Source organism: Narcine bancroftii, chromosome 10 (genome assembly GCF_036971445.1).
Source record: "Narcine bancroftii isolate sNarBan1 chromosome 10, sNarBan1.hap1, whole genome shotgun sequence".
NCBI classification, from domain to species: Eukaryota; Metazoa; Chordata; class Chondrichthyes; order Torpediniformes; family Narcinidae; genus Narcine; species Narcine bancroftii.
In genome coordinates this window covers 3659201-3679917 of record NC_091478.1, presented here as the reverse complement: position 1 = coordinate 3679917, position 20717 = coordinate 3659201, and the positions used below count along the sequence as shown (strand labels likewise).

Genomic DNA, 20717 nt, shown 5'->3' with positions numbered 1-20717 from the left:
TGAAATTGTTAAAATGTGTGGCACATGGATGTTGTTGCATAACAAACTTTGTTAAAATGTGTGGCACATATTTTCTTACTTTATAGAGGACCTTCCTGCATACAAATTGACTGCCACTTTATCAGCTGTAAAGTGTTTTGGGATGTCTTGAGGTCATGAAAAGTGCTACATAATTGCTGAGATAATTAACAAGATAAATAGATGAGGAACAGATTTTTGATGTCATTTAAAGACAAGGCAAATTTCCCATTGATTGCTTTGGCGAGAAGATAATTCTACTGAGTACAGTCAAACAGATGGACCATTCTAACAGCGATCAAAGGTACCTAATAATTGTTTATGCTCATGTACATAATATATGGCATCAAGGTCCAAGATTAAATTCAAATGAGGCAGGATGAAGAGATAGGTTTTAATTGTTCAAGGAACAAATGTTACAGAAATTCTGAGGTTACGCTTAAACTTGTTGATTCAGTGAAAAGTAAAATGTGAACAACAGCTGGTAACATGGAAGAAATGCACACGGGAGCAACGAAGCACAAGGAACTGCACCATATCCTTGCACCTACATAACGCAGGTACAGTTGCCAAATTTTAAGGTAGGTGTCATATTTCCTCCTTAAGTTGTAGGTAATTTTCTCCAGGGGAACATAGCTCTGCATTCCAGCATGCAATGCCTAGATGAGAGTCCGACTTCGAGGTAACCGCTATGTACTATGTACTTGCTGGCCACCGCCAAAGCAGTCAACACAAATTGGATTTGAAATTTGGACAGCTTATGCCCATGATGTTTCCCAACAAGAATAACTCTGGGTCCTGTGTAAACTCTTTACCTATGTTTTTCTCTAGGAGTTGGTCGAGTTCTACCCAAAAGAGCCTCATCTTGGAGGTTGGGTGCACAAAGGCTCCCGTCTCTATGATCTGAAATTTCTGGCTTAGCCTTGTTCAATTTCTGTGGCGTATAGTACAACTGGTGTAGAAAATTAAACTGCACCAGCCTGTATCGAGTATTAATCATTGAGGTCATGTTGTCACAACACAGGTCTGACAAGCACCTTTCATCAATTGTTACACCCAGGTCTGACTCCCACCTCTGCCTAGATTTACGAGGACCTGGCTTTGGGCTTTCCGCTGGAGTAAGAGATACATTGCCATTATAAACTTAACACACATTCCCCATTCGAATCAGGGCCTCCATGCTACTACACACCAGTAGGACCATAGATGGACCTAATACGACCCTTAAAAAAACCTCAACTGAAGATAGTAAAAGAATGCCCTGTTTGACAAATCATATTTTATTTTCAAGCTGTTCAAATGACATAAGCTTCCCCGCTCCTACAGTCCTCAATTCACCGGATCCTTTCTGGCACCAGGCATCCAGGATCTTGTTATCTATTGTCCATGGTATTAAGCGATTCTGAGTCAGAGGTGCTTTTGAAGACAACCCCACTTGAAGTCCAATGCATTGATTAATCTTGTTCCACATATAAAGAGTATGTATGCTTTAATAAGGGGGTGTCTTTGTCTCCAAATAACAATTTAGAGATCCATTTATAAATAAGGTCTTCTGCTATCTTGTCACCTATTGTGTGCAGACCAGGATGGTATACCTCCTCCCTCAAATAGTGAAGTGATATGCCTCACTTGTGCTGCCCAATAATATTTCCTAAAGTCTGGTAATCTCAGTCCGCCCAGGTTCATTTCTGCATGGAGATCCTGGCCACTCCAAATTTATTCCAAATAAACCTACTTACCTGTGCATTAATATTTTGAAAGTATCTCTGGGGCAACACCATGGGCAAAGCCTGGAAGAGGTAATGAAGCCTTGGCAACATGTTCATCTTGATACAAAGTGATTGGCAGGATCATCCATTTGTATAGGACCTCTTCAACTTTTTTGAGCAAGGGGATATAATTCATATAAATTTTGCATATTTTTGTCCACCCTGACCCCCACATATCATTTGTGGCCACTTCAATTGACTATAGTCCCCTTTTGTAAGTGGTGTAATTTCACTCTTGTCCCAATTGATCTTGTACCTGGAGACTTTCCCATAATCCTCCAGAGTAGAGTGGAGCCTGGCCCAGTGAAGTTGCTGGGTCTCTCACATATATCAGAACATCATCAGCAAATAGGTTAACTTTGTGTTCATCCCAGCCCACTTTGAACCCCTTGATGCCTGGGTCCTGTCGTATGGCTTCAGCCAACAGTTCTGTAGCCAAAATGAATAGAGTCAATGGACACTCCTTTCTACTTGATCTCAATAGTGGGAAGGCTGGACATATTTGCGCATTAGTCACAACTTTAGCCTTAGGCGCCCTGATCCAATTTACAAAAGTTGGCCATAGCCCCAATTTCTCCAATACCTTAAACAGGAAGCTCCACTCTAGCCTATCAAATGACTTTTCAGAATCCAGGGCCGTGGCTAAAAAAAGCTTGCCCCCTTAAATTTTCTCAATTGGATTTAGACCAGGTGACTAACTTGGCCGTTCAAGAATTTTCCAGTTTTTAGTTTGAAAAACTCCTTTGTTGCTTTAGCTGTCTGTTTGGGATCATTGTCCTGCAGTAGGATGAAGTGTCATCCAGCAAATTTGGAGATATTTGCTAGAGCCTGAGCAGATAAAGTGTTTCGATACACCTCAGAATTCAGTTTCTGACTGCCATCAGCAGTTACATCATCAATGAAGATAAAATGCACCAGTATTTGTGGCAGCCAAACATACCCAGGCCATAACACTCCCATCACCATGTTTCACAGATCAGGAGGTACGTTTTGGGTCCTTTACATCTCCACACTTTGCTCTTGCCATCACTCTGGTACAGGTTAATCTTGGTTTCATCTGTCTTTTTTCTAGAATTCTGCAGGCTCTTTTAAATACTTCTTACCAAACTGTAACCTGGCCATCTTGTTTCTGTGGCCAACTAGTGCTTTGCATCTTGCAGTGCTGCCTCAGTATTTCTGTTCATGAAGTCTTCTGTGGATGCATCTACACCTGTCTCCTTAAGAACATTTCTGATCTGTTGGACAGGTGCTTGGGGATTTTTCTTCAAGATAATGAGAAATCTTCTGTCATAGCAGCAAAGGTCTTCCTTGGAATACCAGTCCCTTGGTGATTACTGAGATCACCAGTACATGCTTTTTAATGATCTTCCAAACTGTTGATTTTGATAAGCTTTGGCCAATGCCTCTCACTGATTTATTCTGGATTTTCAGCCTCATAAAGGCTTCTTTGACTTTCATTAGAATTACATTGTCCTCATGTTGAAAAATGGCAACGACAGATTCCCAAAGGTGATCAAGCTCTCTTATACAGCTCTCTGTACGAATGAAGCAATTAAATGCACTTGAGTACTCACAAACACGTGTGAAGCCAAATGTCCCAAACATTATGGTATCCTGAAATAGGGAAAATTGTATAAAAGTGCTGTAATTTCTACATGGGGTCAGAGTTTATTGAAGGTTATTTCTACAAACAACCTTCAATAAACTCTGGAATGTGTACTTTAATCACGTGTATTGTTTGATTACACATTTAAAACTGTGAATGACATGGGCAAATAACAGAAAAATGTGTCTTTGTCCCAATCGTTATAAAAACGGCACTGTACTTCCCACTTCAATCATAAACAATGCCAAAATGTGCATCTATTACCAACAGAAGTCAACAGTAAGTGTCTGCCACTCCAAATTCCATTCCAAGTCATTTGCCCTTAGAACTAAAGGTCCTCCTCAACTTATGATGGGGTTATGTTCCAATAAACCCACCTTAAGTGGAAAAAAAATCTTCAATTGAAAAACAATACTGCACCTATTCAACATTATAGCCTCGCTAACCTGAAATGTGCTCAGACTACTTACGATAGCCTACAGCTGGGAAAATGTATCTAAAACATTGCCCAGCATTGCGAGAGAGTATTGTACCACATTTCGCAAGATCAGGAACAGATCTAAATTCAAAGTACGCATTCTGCCATCGTAACTTCGAAAAATCATGTCGAACCACTGCAAGATGAGGAGGATCTGTACAAGAGGTACTCCTTCACTCCTGCCAAAATACTGGAACACCAGCCCAACCCCTAACCACATTCATGTAATTTAAAAATGTGGCTCATCTCCATCTTGACAAATGGCAGTGATAACTGGCCATTAAAAGCTGGCCTTGCCAACTACATGTCTGAAAGACAATTCCTCAAGCTTTTAGGAGCTTTTTGTGTAAAGGTGTTTATTTGGCACAAGATTTCAATTCAGACCATTTACATATGATAATATAGAATACAGGGAAGATTATAAACCTCTCTTCTGAGTAAATAGGGAAAATAAGATTTCCATGATGCATGAAGGTGAAAATCCTATTTAAATTCATATAATCCCAATTATACTGCAGTGTTGTAAAACTGAAGGAGCCAACACAAGTACTTTTTAAAAATCAGGAAGGAATAGTCTTTGAAGCTCGCTTTATCCTCATCATTTAACTACCAAAATATTGAAAACTTAAACACTTGTCAAGCAATTTGTGAATTTTTGTGTATTTTTTTCCACAAGTATTAGAATTAAGTGCAATCTTTACAACTATTGTTTCATTCTCGCTGAAAATAGAATATATTCAGAAAAGTGCCAGAGATTTTACAGATCTTGCCAAGAAATGGTTTTTACATCTGAATCAAAAGGCTTCAGCATGTTCACAGTTCAGAAAAGCAATTTACTTGTGAGGAACAAAATTATTAAACCTGTAGATATTCTATTATTTGCTATATTATGAGCAAAGCAAACAATGTTTTCAACAGTGTAATTTTGAGACTAAAACACTGGAGGACCACTTCCAACCGTTCTTTTGAGTGACCAACCAACAGGAGAGTCAACTGTAACACCATTTAAAGACACAAGACAGTACAAAATGGAAGTTAATTTGGAAAAAAAAAACAGTATTGTAGTCTTTAATTATGCAAAGTTTATTTTAATCTGCTCATTCCCCCAGTCTCTGGTGATGTAACGGCGTTGCACTAACCACTCCACTAATTGTTCTACCGTCAAAATTATCCCCTCCTCTCGTGCTGACAAAGTGACTCGCCTCCATGCAAGTGTCCCATTCAGGCCCTCAGCACACGTTCTCTTAAATTCAAACCCCATTCACCAACGCTGTAACAGCAATGCGCTAACTGCTATGCTAAGCATGCCTCCAGATAATTAACCCAACCCCCCAGCCCCCCCCAAGTTGACACATAAAGCCTTAATATATTTTTGTAATATATTAGTAAAGATATGGAGTCTTACTAGGCAGGGATACAGCTGTTGTGGGTGGGGAACAACCGGGACACTCCGCTGGCTGAATACTTGTTTCCAAGGGGCTGAGTGCTGCTTCAAAGATTATTTACTTGTGCAATTTTAAAATTTTTATTTAAAACCTTATTTACTTATTTCTTTGATTTTGTTTTTGCCAGTTGTTTTGAGTTTCTGGTTGATTGGAAGCTGGATAATGGAAATTTTACTCTACCCTTTTTTGCAGTGCCTGTCCGATTATATTGTTGTGTTGTAAAAGGAACACATCCATGATATCTCACATGTCCTCCATCTCTTCAAAACCCCACCCCTCTGATTTTGCATCTCGATCCATTCAGAAGGGAGTGCAAAACATGATCATTACTGGGAATACTTGAGCATCTAAAATGAAGGAAGCCCCTGCAGAAGGTATTGGACATAGCCCATACATCACAGGCAAAACTCTCCCCACCGTCAAAAAAATCTACAAGGAACGCTGCTATCTGAAAGCAGCAACAATCAAGGATCCACACCACATAGGATGTGTGCGATTCTCGCTACTGCCATAAGGGAAGAGGTCGAGGTGCCACAAGATTCGCACCACCAGGTTCAGAAACAGCTACTACCCCTTCACCATCAGACTCCTCAACGTCAGACTCAGAGATTCATTTAAGGTCTCTTACTTTGCACAGTATTTATTACTGAATATTTAGATTTTTTTCTGTATTACACAGTTTACTTATATTTCTCTCTTTTGTATACATATCCTTTCCTGAGTACATCTGTCCCTGCCCCCTCTGCCCCCATGCACAACAAGGACAAGATTCCCCTTGCCCTCATCTACCACCCCACCAGTGTCTGTGGAAAACATAGCATCCTCCGCCATTTACAATGATCCCACCACTAGACACATATTTCCCTCCCCTCCTCCCTCCGCCTTGTGCAGGGACCGATCCCTCCATGACTCCCTGGTCCTCTCGCCTCCCCCCTTGACAGCTACCCCTGAGACTGGAGGAGGTGCTCCTCTTTCATCCAGATGTCCTCCCTCACCAAATAGTCCTTCCAAGTAAAGCAACTTTTCACTTAGTGAATCTGCAGAGGTCATCTACTGCATCTGGTGCTCCCGTTGTGATCTCTTCTACATTACAGTGATGGACACAGACTGGAGATTGATTTGTTGAGCACCTCCACTCTGACTGCCGCAATAGCATGGATCTCCCAGTCGCCATGCAATTCAATTCCCTCTCCCATACCCTTGCTTACATGTCTGTCCATGGTCTCATGCACTGCCAGACTGAGACCACCTGCAAATTGGAGGAACCATATCTCATCATCCAACTGGGCACCTTCCAACAAGATGCCATTAACAACGACTCCTCCAGTTTCCATGAAATCTCCCCCCCTCACCCAGCTCTTTCTTGCTCCCCCTCTTCTCTTTCTCCCCCCCCCCCACCCCCAGTCTCCTTTTACAAGGCCAAAATCAATTCTCATCTCTCATCATACCCAATGATCACCTTTTGTTAGTCTGGACTCCTCTCCTGCCAGTCTTCAGTCTTTATTCTGATGCCTTCCTGTTCTTGAACAATACATTAAAGAAGGACACAGGCCAAAAATGTCAATAATATGTCTTTACCTCCTCTGAGACCAGCCGAGTTTCTCCGGCAATTCTATGTGTTTCCACTTTTAGCTAGTTGAATGTCCAGGAAGCTTGAGCTTCTGGTTTCTAAGGATAGAGCCCGGTGGGAAGATGCAGAGTACAAAGATGATTTAAAATGGTTGATGTTCCTTCTCTTTTCTGCAAATATCCATCACCACTTGATCCAAAACTTTTCTAATGACAGACAGAAATCCCAACCCCAAGGTACTCATCACTGGCTTCCCTATGGTCACCTTTTTGGACATTTCTAAACACAAAATCTTTCCAAGACTGCAACCTATGTGAATCTGCACAATTTTGTTAAGTCTAGACAAGAACATCATACTTTCAAATATACTGTACCCTTGGAGTCATGAATAATGACTCCCAAAATAGACACAATCATTAACTAAATAAACTGCACCTCTGTGAACCGATAACATTGTAGAACTGTTGGCTTTTCAGATTTGTATAAAAGTTCTTCAGCAGTTTAATGATTGCAGAAATTAGGATCCATCAGGAAAGAGGTGTCGGTGCCACCAGACTCGCACCACCAGGTTCAGGAACAGCTGCTCCCCTTCCACCATCAGAATCCTCAACAATAAACTCAGTTAGGGACTCATTTAAGGGCTCCTACTTTTACACTTCACTGCTTTTCTTTTGTTCTCTCTGTATTGCACAGTTTGATTACATTCGTTATCTGTTTACAGTTCTTTTATTTGTTTACATGCTTATACTATGTACCAATTAGTGGTAAATCTGTGCCCGCAAGAAAAATGAATCTCAGGGTTGTATGTGATGTCATGTATGCACCTTGACAATAAACCTGAAATTATTACAACTCACGATCCCTTCTAGTAATGTTGTTCAAGAGAAGAGTTCTGGAGTGAAGCATTCCGAGCAATAATGCAAAATTGACTCGATTAAAACATTAATTCCTTCAATAAGTCATAAGAGGAGAATATTGATATTTTTAGGACCTTCCATAACTTCAGAATGTCCAAAACATTTCACAGCTGAGGTGCTGCATAGCACACCAAATTAGTTCAGTCAACTCTTTATTAGACACCAAGTTCACCTGAGAGAACCCTTCTTGCTTTCAGACTTGAAAGCAGTCTCCTGGGGTCTCTCTCAAACAAAGGGATTTATCAACTTTTAGACACTCAAGTAGACAAGTTGGACTAAAAGATTACATCATTATTCTACATATAAAGTAGGTCACACCCCTTGTTGCCCCCTCCCCTGTTTCAAGATTGAGTAATAAATTGTTTCAGAACACTAGGTTACAATTACTCCAATTCAGTAAAAGCATACATCCCTTATCTTGCACTGCCTAATTTCCAAAGCCATCTACTGGTGCCTCGTGAAGGTCATACCAATCTGTAACATACTCATAATGCACCCTTAATTTTTCAAGCATCAGGCTTCCATTTTGTGCTTTAATTCACTTTAATACTTCTAAATTATTTTATTATTTGCTTTAATTTCAGAGAGGAAGCATTTTTGATGTGTAATTATGTCATAAAATCTGACTCAAATGGAGACAGAACAATGCCAAATTCTTGCTCTCCAGGTATTAAATCCATCAAATTATATTCACAGGGAAATTTCTTGGATTGAAACCAGGAGAAACCAGCTGTAAATTGATATCCATCCTTAACTGTGGTTTGGACCCAAAACTGAATACAAAATAAAGGCTGAAATATTTGCAAGCATCTTGAGTCAACAATGCATTATATAAAACACAAAAACAACAACAAATTTACTCCTTTAGTAAAATACAGTAAAAAGCAAAAAGTAATTCTGGTAGAGTTATTCTCCAAAGTTGCCCAACTTGCAGTCATAGTTACTTCAGAAAGTTGCTCATACTTTCAGGAAATTTGAAACAGTTTGGCAAAATGTATGATTAAATTTCAGTGGGAGAAAAACTGCCCTACTATATTGGAAGATAGGGGAAAATAGAATTTTTAAAAAATCAATACTTCACTATTTATCTCTCTAACCATTTGGTTCCAATGTAGGATGTTTTTCAAATGTCAATGACAAATACAAAAGAAACCTTAAACTAAATTATTCAGCTAATGCACGAGGAATACTGATTCCGATTAATAACCCAGTTTTTTTTTAATATATGGTATCTCGATTCACTCTGATGAAGTATAATGGCAAGTCCAAAATGTAACTGTTGGCAGTTCAAAAAAATAATTAGGAATTATTACTGTCATCTTGGCCTTCTCTTCAACATACTAAAAGCATTACAGACTTGTTAGAATTTGACATACCGTAAATGCTTAATTTCAGCCTGTCGGAGTAATAGATAATAGTTTTGTCAAGGTCATAAATGCTACTGCTGTGTAAAGCATTCTGAGACCAAGTTTATGCTATTGATAGAGCCCATATCAATTTCTGTCAAGATTCAACCTCTTGAGAGGAGAATAAAGACAGTATCTAAAATAACTGGAACAAAGAAAAACTTTGTAAGTGTACATACACAGACTAGATACAGCAGATGCAGTGGCACACTTAAAAAAATATTCTGACCCATTAGACATCAACTTTCATGCTACACGGTACAAATACCTGTGCCTTGCATCAGAGAGGGTGGAGAATTTTCAATCTCTCTTTTTAAATGGTTAATGGCTTCAGTTTCCAATCATCTAAATTCAAAGTAATTCTTGAATCCAGGATTGATTAACATTCTAAATTCCTGGTCAGTAACTCTATAATTAGTTCATTTTAGTTCATTGACTTTTGTCTTCTGGTTCACTGTGAGTGAATCAAAGCTATTATTCTTTTTAACTATCAATTCTACTTTCTTTGTTGCTTACGCATTCAATCAAGGCTTATTTTGCTTTTCAAAATTCAAGGTATCATATTACATTAAATTGCTTTTGTCTGCTGTCAGGAAGACAGATTTGCCATCGGCAGAAATTTCCTGAAGCGCCTTTCATAGTCAGAGAAAGGAAAGCAACAGAGAGTCCCCCGAGAGTCACTGAGTGTCCGTAGATTTGCCTCCAGCACTCCAGAGTCCAGTCCAAACCATTGGCAACCTGAGCTCCAGACTCAAACCTCCAACGTGGTTAGGAACGCTATATTTTCCAAAGAAATATACAACTGCAGTGCAATAAAAATGAGTTCATTTGTGATTTCAGTCATTAATTAATAAGTGGCTGTAAATTAATCACCAAAAATATTTGAAATTCCTCTTGCCACCGTCTTGTGAAGATGAAACATTTTGATTTATTTTAATTATAATTTACCAATCAAATGTGCTTTTAATATCACATCATGGAAATTATTGCTCCTGTGATTAATGTTGTGTGCAAGATTAGACAGTATGAGCATGGTATGCATGAATGTTAGAAGATAGCTTGTGTAAAAGATATTCCTGAAGCCTTTCGTGGGTTTCTTGATATCCTTTCAGCAAGGATTAATTACAGTTCAGAGTAAAACCATTCCCTAATCCAAATTCCCTGAATCTTTGGTAATATTTAACCTCCCACTATTATTCAGCAAGCTTATATTGCATTTATTAAGCCAGGGTTCTTGTTAAAGCTTTTAAAACAGTGCCACATCCATCAAGAATTATGTGGAATTAACTCATTTGCAGCCTGCTATCACTGGTTTTGATCATTTAGCTACAGCTTTGTGATTCTGCTTCATCTGTTCACTGCTAATGCACTCCAAATATCAATAAAAAGTGTTGCCAATGAAATTACCCCAAAATCTCATTTAATAAAAATTACTTACAACTAATATTGGTGTGGATCCATTGCATATGATAAAAACTTTGTATAATATGGATAGGTACAACAAAGACATTGTACTTGAAAATATCATTGCTTAAACAGTTATTTTGCTATCAGATAGTGAAAACTATTGGAAAGGTCAAAAACAATGAAGAAAATTGGACTAAATACATGGATTATTTAACAACATTGAAATTTAATTTAAAAGTTTAATTAAAGTCACAATGTTATGCATTTTCGACTTCAAGCAATTATTGGAATACATAAATACCTGCATCTATTTATCATTGAGACCTGGAAACACTGATCAGATAATTCTATTTTTCTCAGTTCATTGCATTTGGGGGAAAAAAAAGGTTAAATTTTGGAGTTGACCACAATTACAAAGTTGGTAGCGCTAACGCGCACAATTTATAAATACTATAGTAAAAAGCAATGACAGTCCTGGCCTCCCAGAAGGCCGTGCAGCAGAGAAACCCCTCCATGAGTGCTTCGTGCATGCACCTGTTCATACAGTCCTTTCTCTGCTGCATGGCATTCTAGGAAGTCAGGTTCACCATCGCTTTTTCCCCATGGTCTTTATAAAATGTGTGCTACCAACTTTCCCACAGTTTAAAAATTGTCCACTTTTGCTATTTATTTCCTCTCTTCCTCCCCCACCCCCCATCCCGCCCCCCGCCCCACCGCTGCAACTTCCCATGGCAAAGTTCATACCTTCACTCATGCAAAATCTTGGGTCATTTCTGACCTAGAATGCAATTGCCTGTTCTACACTTGCATAATTGCAATCCCGTGGATTGCACTAGGGGTCGAGGCCGTCAATCCCCAGCGTGAGATGATATCATTTCATACTGGCATTGAGATGATTTTCATTCCACACTAGACCCTGGCTGCTGACTATTCCAGATACAGGCTCCAAAATGAACACCTGTTGTTGACCAATTCTTTCTACCCCCTTCATAAGATCAAAGGACTTCAGCCTATGTTCTGCAACAATCAGGAACTGAAGTTGGCTTTGGCAGGTGCACCATTAAAACCATATTTCACCTGCTGCTCAACAACCCTTCTATGGACTTTTAACTGTGCCCATGAATTTCTAGGCTGTGATTATATCTTCTAAATATCTGTATGGCGTTGCATGCATTCCTGTGTGGATCTGTCATTAATTAATTTTTTTTAACCACATCCATGGCCATTTGGCAGTTTGGTTATCATTAACTGGTGATAATTGAAGTAGGAGTAGCTGCAAGGACTCAGATTTTATAGAGCAGGAGTAGCTGCAGGGACTCAGATTTTCAGATGTTGTTCTGAATAATTTATTGGGAAAGCAGTGGTCATCCATACCCAGAGCCTGGAAAGTCCTCCAGGTTCAACATAATTGTTTTTTTAAAATTTTATTTCATTCTATCTGTCTATTTATTTATTTTAAGCACACAGAAGGAGAAATACCAAAAAAAGAGCATATTTACCTCCAGAGTGGCCGTTCACACAGGCATGGCGTTTACACTGCAGTTGTGTTTTTGGAGGCTGGACTCTGGGTTGAGGTGGCGGCTGGGTTGAGGTGGCGGCTGGGTTGAGGTGGCGGCTGGGTTGAGGTGGCGGCTGGGTCATCCCCCATGCCCCATCCCCTCCCAAGGGTGCCCTCTCTTACCTTTGGTGGAAAGATGACTTGGCCCCCAGCACCCAGTGGAAGAGAAACAGGCAGTGGCTGGCTCAATGCAGGAGCAATGGCCGTCATCCCCCACATCTCCTTGGCTCTGGACCAGCAGTCCCAGCTGCATGGGGAATCATGGGTAAGAAAGACGGCCATTCCTCCCGCATTGAGCAGCCGCTGCCTGCTTCTTGCTGTGAGCCAGTGCGGTCCTCAGGTGAACTCTGGGCTCGGCAGCACGGGGCACCCCTGCTGCCACATCTGGAGTTAGATGGGGTTGGGGTGGGGGAGACAGATGGCCATGGATAAGATCCCATTTTTGTGGCGTGCCTACGGTCAATTTAGACTGCAGCTGCTCCGTAAAAATATGTAAAAGTCCTGGTGAAAAAATTAGCGGATGGAATTTACATTATAAATTCCATCTCGACATTTTTACACTGCCAGCGGAGCAGAAAATTTGTGAAAGTTTTCTGCTTCTCAGTGTCTGTAATGAAGGAATGAAAGAAACCGTCCGAGTCCACAGGCAGCACTTGGGACTAGGCTGAACATCTTGAGGGTTACAATTGCGTTGTCCAATTGCCAGTCCACAATAACATTCAGCCTTCTGTGAATCTGCCTCCTGCCACAGAGCGAGAGAGAATGCAGTGGAAAGAAAGAGAAAAAGATAAACATCTGGAAGGATAAATGTATTAAAAATCACAGATTTTCCTCAACAAAAAAAGCCCTGGGGAAAATTTTTGATCAAGTTGAGGCTGGGCAGAGTTAATTAATGGGGAAAAAAAAACTAAGAAAAATTGGGAAGGTATTCGCGAAGCTGAGTGAAACTCAAATAGGCCGAACTGACACACTTAGAGCAAGGTCAGCAATTGTTTTTTTCTCTACCCCTGTTATTTTGTGTTAACACAGAAAAGTTTTATTTAGCACATGAATGACCTATCTAGTAATCACGTTCTTTCAGAACAACAGGAGGACAAAGCATTAAAGCCAACCCTTCACATCCGTTCCTCAGGCAGCCTACTAAATTGGGTCAGATACTAACTTGTGGCACTTAACTTTCTTCAGAGATTTTTGACCTCAATGATTCAACCTACCGAAACTTAATGGATGATAAAAAATAAAGTGCATTGAAGCAATATGAAAATTTATATTACAATACAAAACAAATTTACCTCTTAGCTACATGATTGTGTAACAAAGTGGCTGTAATAAAATTCAAAGAATGTGTTTTTACAAACTGAAAAGATGGCATTCCACTCAACACTGGCCAATCAAGATGCAACCAAATCTTCAATAATTTCACTCAAAATGAAGTAGCTGTGAAAGCACAAGAAATAGTTGCTTTACACAAGCACCAACGAGTTTATTTTGTCCCCTGGATCTCTCAGAAGGATTTTAGTGTGCATCTGGTTCAGAATTATTTGTTTTAGTTTTACCAGCTGTGCATAACAAATCCACTGTAAATAAATGAACACAAAGAAATGCTATTAAAAGAGATAAATTGAAAACTTCCCTGTGGGAAAATCGTGTGACTTTTACGCTGCACTCTTGATCCTTCAAAGGTAAACCAATACAATAAAAATACAGTGTCACACCAACTTTAGCAAGAAAATTGAGAAACTTAATCTTATACACAAAAACACAGTCTCCAACTTACGTTTTTTCAAAGTTAAAATGGTTCGAATCTGTACTGTACTTCAAATTTTAGCTAGACAAGGCTATAATGTTCAGTGTCTCAGTCCCCACACTGATCCCACTGCCCTGCTCTCTTCTGACATCCCCATGCCAGTCCTCACTACCCTTCTCTCTGCCCTCAGGCCTGTGTCAGTTCCCACACTGATCCCAGTGCCCCATTTTCTCTCCCCACAGCCCTATGATCCCCTCACTGATCTCATTGCCCCGCTCTTTTCCAACGGCCCTGTGTCGGTCCCCACTGCTCCACTCTCTCCCAATGGTCTGTGTCAGTTCCCACACTGATCCCAGTGCCCCATTTTCTCTCCCCACAGCCCTATGATCCCCTCACTGATCTCATTGCCCCGCTCTTTTCCAACGGCCCTGTGTCGGTCCCCACTGCTCCACTCTCTCCCAATGGTCTGTGTCAGTTCCCACACTGATCCCAGTGCCCCATTTTCTCTCCCCACAGCCCTATGATCCCCTCACTGATCTCATTGCCCCGCTCTTTTCCAACGGCCCTGTGTCGGTCCCCACTGCTCCGCTCTCTCCCAATGGTCTGTGTCAGTTCCCACACTGATCCCAGTGCCCCATTTTCTCTCCCCACAGCCCTATGATCCCCTCACTGATCTCATTGCCCTGCTCTTTTCCAACGGCCTTGTGTCGGTCCCCACTGCTCCGCTCTCTCCCAATGGTCTGTGTCAGTTCCCACACTGATCCCACTGTCCCACTTTCTCCCAACAGCCCTGATCAGTCACCACACTGAACCTACTGCCGTTCTCTCACCCCACAGCCCCGTATCAGTCTCCACACTGATCCCGCTACCTTTTTCCAATGTACGATTTTTTTTGACTTTCAATGGGAGAGCTGGGACATAACTTCATAGTAAGTTGAGGACCACCTGTAGCAATAACAACGCCTTAAAATTACAAAGTTATTCTTTTCTCTTCCAATAACAAGAAAGAAAAGTTGTCTGAAGGATGGAAGAAAGGGAAGATCAACTCTACAAATTGAGATATGCTTTGATAATATTTCCAAATTTTAAATTGCATCAGAGATTAACTATAGTTTTGTTTCACTGATGCTAAATATCTGATTAACATGTTTGTTCCTGATTGCAATTCTATTGCTCAGTAAAAGGGAAAACTTAGGTAACCAGGTTAAGCAACGCGTTACTTTTGATACAAGTAGGTCATTGCCTGTTATTATTGGAATCTTGAAGCTGAGGCCACTTGAGCATTGCAGTAAAAATATCGAACGACTCTTTTTCTCCACCTTGTCACAGATAAAGTAAAATCCTTGTTTTCTGGAATTCAAGCAACCAGCAAAAAAAAATCTGAGAAAAATAAATGGATAAAAAAATACGGAAGCTTTAAAATTTGTGCGCCTCGCCATTAGTTCTCCGTTCACACAACAGTCTCAAGCAACCTATGGGGCATCTACTAACCCCCATAGGTGCCATATACTAGGGATTCACTGTATTTACTTTACTCTTTCTATCCTTTCCTCTTCCTTGCAACTTAAAACAGGGTTATGTTCTCACCTTTCCTGGATCTGTTAAACAATCTTGAACATGAATGATTAACTTAATTCCCCCATGAACAATTGTTACCTGACCTAGTGAGTATTTCAAACTGTTTTTAAACAATTCCATGCTGATCTACCTTGATTGTTACCAGGACTAAAGAAATTAAGCAAAAATTAAAGATTGAAGTGGATATAATTCTGTTCTTTTAAATAGATTGGATATTTAATTATGCAAAGTAATTAAAGTTAAGAAGCCCTGAGTGAAAAGACACATTTTCTTCATACAGAGGTCAATTTAATTTAAATTCAGACATACAGCATGGTAACAGGCCTTTCAGCCTATGAACCATGCCATCCAATTAACCTACAATCCTGCTAAGTTTTGAAGAGTGGGAGCACCCTGACATGGGAAGAAAGTACAAACTCCTGACATACAGCACTGGATTCGAACCCCAGCTGCTGGTGGTGTAATAGCGTTGCACGAACCGCTACGTTAACTGTGCCACCCTTCAGTGAAGTACAGTACTAGTATATGTTAAAAATTATTCAAGAAAGGGCATCAAGGTTAATGGCTTTTCCACAAGCATATACATGGTGCGTGTCTGGATGTCAGTATTAAAAATAGATCTCCTATTAGGATACTTAAAATATGGTTGTGGATTGAGAGCTGGAATGTGTGTTCAGGCCAGATAACAGTTTTTTGACAAGGTTAAGCAAGGGCTGTGAATTTCTATGTTTCTGCAGCCTGCAATGGTTCCACGATCAGCTTGATGTACCAGCGCCATGCAGCTTAACTGCTGTTGTCAATGCCACTTGTGGCACTTTGCATGGAGCCTAAAAGGTATAAAATTATAGGTTATGTTGATCTCAGCTGCCACTAACTAAATTACTCCTGTAACCAAAAATAGTACAAGTCAACTTACAGCAGCAGGGTCTTCAATCATTGTCTGTCCAGTGAAATGGAGCTTGTGAATTCCACTTCGCCACCAATATTTCCAAACAGATCTGCCTGACGGAGTGGCATACAAGTCACTTCATTTATTCACACATTCCAATTCCAAAAGGGTGCAAGCAAAAACATTGTTACCACATATCAGTTAATAGATGCCCCAAAAAACATAGATCTTAGAAATCCAGCATTTATTTCTTGCTAATGGTCACAGGATTAATCTAGCCAGTTTTCACAAACTCCTCTCCTCCTGGAGGTCATAGAGTCACACAGTATGGAACAGACTCTTTGGCTCAACCCACACTGACCTGGTATGCCTGAATTTAGTCCGCATCCTTCTAAACCCCACCTATCCATGTATTTGTCCAAATGACTTCTGAGCAGTGTCATTCTGTCTTCTTCTTTAGTTTTCTCTGCAGTTCATTCCAGATACGGACTACCTTCTGAGTTTAAAAAAAAAGTTGTCCCTCAGGTCCCTTTCACCTTGAACTGATGCTTCCACATAGAATTTCTGGGAAAAGACTGAGCATTCACTATCCACGCACTTCATGATTATATAAACCTTCATAACATCACACTTCTGCCTCCTTCATTCCAGAGAATGAAGACCCAACTGATCTGACCACGCATGACCACTAGTCACAGCGACATCTTTGTGAATCTCTTCTGGATCCTTTCCAACTTATTGATGTCTTTCTGATGGCTAGGGGACCAGAACTGAACACAGTACTCCATGTGGTGTCACCAATACCTTGTACAGCTGTATCATGAGGTCCCAAATTTGTATTCAATATCCCACACAATGTCTTCTTCACCAACCTGTCCATCTGAGTCACCACTTTCATGGAATTGTGCATCTGTACCCTTGATCCCTCGGTTCCACCACACACTCTTTCCCATGATTCCCTGTGCAAGTCATACTTGATCCTTCCTACTCATTCCATGTTTGAACATAAAGTAATCTGACAAGAAATGCCAGGTATTGCACATACTGTTCACTCGTTGTTACTTCCCATTTCAATCATAAAGTGCACATATACTTCAAGAAAATAGAATACAAGTCAGTCACAGATCCACATTTTACAATTACACTCTATTTCCAAGTCTCTGCTGGCTCATCCCAACTTTGATCTTGCTAAAGGAAAGCAAAAAATGTTCTTTTTCTGCAATTCTTTGAAAATTCTCCAAAAATTCTCTCCTCAGTGATCCTGATGTTCCTTTTGAAAAATATGTTGTACGAGTTCATGACAAGATTCCAATTGGCAAAGAATATTATTATTTTGCTTTTTTTTAAAAAAAGTGTGGAAAATCAAAGTTAGAGCTGGTTGTGGAAAATTCTTTCAAAAAACAATCAATAATTATGCTGTTGCCCTTCTGTTGATGGAATCATTTCACCTTCCATTAAAATGTTTTTACTTTTCTATTTCTGTCCTTAATTCACTCCACATCATTGTCAAGGATTTTAGCTTAATGCTCATGAAGTGTTTCCACATGTAGCCAAGCAGTATCGGGAGCTGAGTAATCATGAAATGGACGACCAAACTGATCCAACACTTCAAATTGCAATCCCAAAAAGTTGGAATTTATTATCACGTGTATTGAAATTGCCACAATAGAGTTGGTTTCACCAAAAGATAAGTAGACATCTCATACATAGTATACTACAAGAAGACAAAGTGCATGGAAAAATCAGTTGGGATAGCATAAAGGTAACATGATTTACTACTTTGATGTCCAGTCAGGAGTCTGATAACAGTGGGAAAGAAACTGCCATTCAATTTGGTGGAGTGTGATCTCACACATCTGAATCTTCTTCCTGAAGGGAGATTGTGTGGCAAGGTGGAAAAGGCCACAGAAGTTACAGATGGAGTTGATGGACATAACGAGCTCAGGTTAGAGAGATTGTGCAAGAATAGCTGCTAGTAAACAACTTTGAACATTGATTAAATATTTAAAACAAGTATCAGCCAGGGAGAGAGAAACAATGTTGAGAGAGACCTTGGCTTCTTTCTCCAATCTTACCTGGACAGTTGCATAATATTGGCTCTCCCTCCTGGTTTCAAATTGGTAAAGTCAAATGAATTTTGTAGGCCATAGCATGAGTATTACTCACCTTCCATCAGCAAGCAGGGGTGAGCAATAACTCTGACCTGGTGGTCAGCAGTGAAGCTCAAAGCCAGCCTATTCAATGTGCTCCAAGTGAGGAAGTGAAGACAGCAACAACCCCTCCTGAGGTGGACCACCTACCTTCATAAAAGAGTTGATAATCCTGGATTCTGAGGGCCCAGCAAAGACACCTATGACCAGCCCCCCAGCACAATGGTGTGCCTGGTACATGGCCAGATGCAGCCAAAGTTTTGTGACAGTCAGAGGTATGTCCTTGTGGTAATTGGATATGACAGAAGAGAGCAAAGGTGAGAATTGATTGGCGGAGGGGGCAGTTTTTGGCTCTGTGAAAGGATATAAAGGAAGGGAGAGGAAGGAAGGGAGAGGAAGGAAGGGAGAGGAAGGAAGGGAGAGGAAGGAAGGGAGAGGAAGGAAGGGAGAGGAAGGAAGGGAGAGGAAGGAAGGGAGAGGAAGGAAGGGAGAGGAAGGAAGGGAGAGGAAGGAAGGGAGAGGAAGGAAGGGAGAGGAAGGAAGGGAGAGGAAGGAAGGGAGAGGAAGGAAGGGAGAGGAAGGGAGAGAAAAGGAAGAGAAAAGGAAGAGAGAGGGAGAGAAAAGGAAGAGAGGGAGAGAAAAGGAAGAGAGAGAAGAAAGAAAAGGAGACAGGGAAAGATGGGGGTAGGGGGTGGGGGCTAACAGAAACCTAAGTTGTCAATATTAATACCCTCTGGTTGGAGAATGCCCAGACGGCAATTTGTGAGCAGTCTCAATCTGGCTGTGTGTGGGACCATGGACAGACACGTTGGCAAGGGAATGGGATGGAGAATTGAAATGGATGGCCACTGGAAGATTTGCGCTATTGCGGTGGACAGAGCAGAGGTACTCAACAAAGCAATGTCACAGTCTGCATCCAGTCTCTTCGATGTAGAGGAGTCCACAATAAGAACACTGGATACAGTAGATGCCCTCTGCAGATTCAGAAGTGCTGCTTTACTTTCAAGGACTCTTTGGAGCCCCAAATAGTGGTGAGAGAGGAGATGTGCACCAAGATCTGACTTGCATCCTTTTGTTTGTTTCAAAAGAATAATGAACCAGAGTAAAAAACACATGGTTATAGTTTAATGAGCTCAGAAAGAGCAAGAGCAACACATAGTTTAAAGATTCTTTGAAAACATGAATTAGGAATCATCAAACCACAGAAAGCACTTTTTTTTTTTTTTTTAATTTTTTTTATTTTTCACACCATAAATCACATTAGCCATGATATACACAATTTCTTTTTCACACATATACAGTGACTTTTTCTCCCCCCCCCCTTTCCTCCCAAACCACCCCCCCACCCCCCCTCTCATCCATTTTAGGTATACAATCTAGGTTGCATTAATCCAGTCAGACAATGTTGTCATTCAACAAAATTATACCAGAAATTCTACTGAGTCCATTCTTTTCTTTCCTTCTCCTTCCATCAACTTAGGTAATGTTTGTCCCCGGTAGGTTTTCGCTATTGTATTTAATGTAAGGCTCCTATACTTGTATGAATATTTCAATATTATTTCTTAACCAATATGTTATTTTTTCTAATGGAATACATTTATTCATTTAAATTTGGTAGTTTATTCCTTTTAATTTGGTTATGTATTCCATTAATATTTAAAGACATATAGTTCAGCGTAGCCCTTTTATATTTTGTTTATCTTCTCTTTCCGTTTTTCCATCATTACCTTTCCTCCTTTTCCATTTCTGTTTTCTTATTTTCAACTCTTTATAAGACAACATTCCTACAACATCCAACATTTTCCTTATTCTCCTATTTCTATCTTATTTATTCCCAATCTCCCATTCACCTCCTGAGTTGTCCTTTATCCCTTGTCGGACAACCACATCTCCCCTCTCCATTTGGATTTGCGAATCCACTCGCAAGCGTCAACTGATTTTGCAGTGACCGCTATTTCCCCCCACCCCGCCTCCCCCAGAAAAGATTTCACTTTTCATATGTCACAAAGGTCACTCTTTTAATTCCCTCCTTATTCTCTCTATTCCATTACCTTCCCTTATTAATTCTTGTCTATACTATCTATATTTTCCTCTAAGTACAGATACATTCACGTATGCTCCTTGTCTCTATTCACTCTTATACCTCTTTACCCGCATACATATCAATCGTGATCATTTT

At 40.3% G+C, this 20717-nt stretch overlaps 1 protein-coding gene and 1 long non-coding RNA gene across 19 annotated transcripts in view; one reads left to right on the top strand and one right to left on the bottom strand.

Annotated features, from left to right (window-relative positions):
- The window catches only part of LOC138744086 (serine/threonine-protein kinase 32C), a 207999-nt gene that overhangs the window by 96566 nt on the left and 90716 nt on the right, over positions 1-20717 (bottom strand). The gene's annotated exons all lie outside the window — the stretch shown is intronic.
- Positions 1-20717, top strand: part of LOC138744089 (uncharacterized) — a 33685-nt gene that overhangs the window by 477 nt on the left and 12491 nt on the right. For 2 of the 9 annotated variants that reach the window (XR_011345270.1, XR_011345268.1), the window contains exons 2-3: positions 87-322; positions 476-578. This is a non-coding gene — a long non-coding RNA (uncharacterized lncRNA). The other 7 variants (XR_011345274.1, XR_011345271.1, XR_011345273.1 and 4 more) reach the window with 6 other exon arrangements.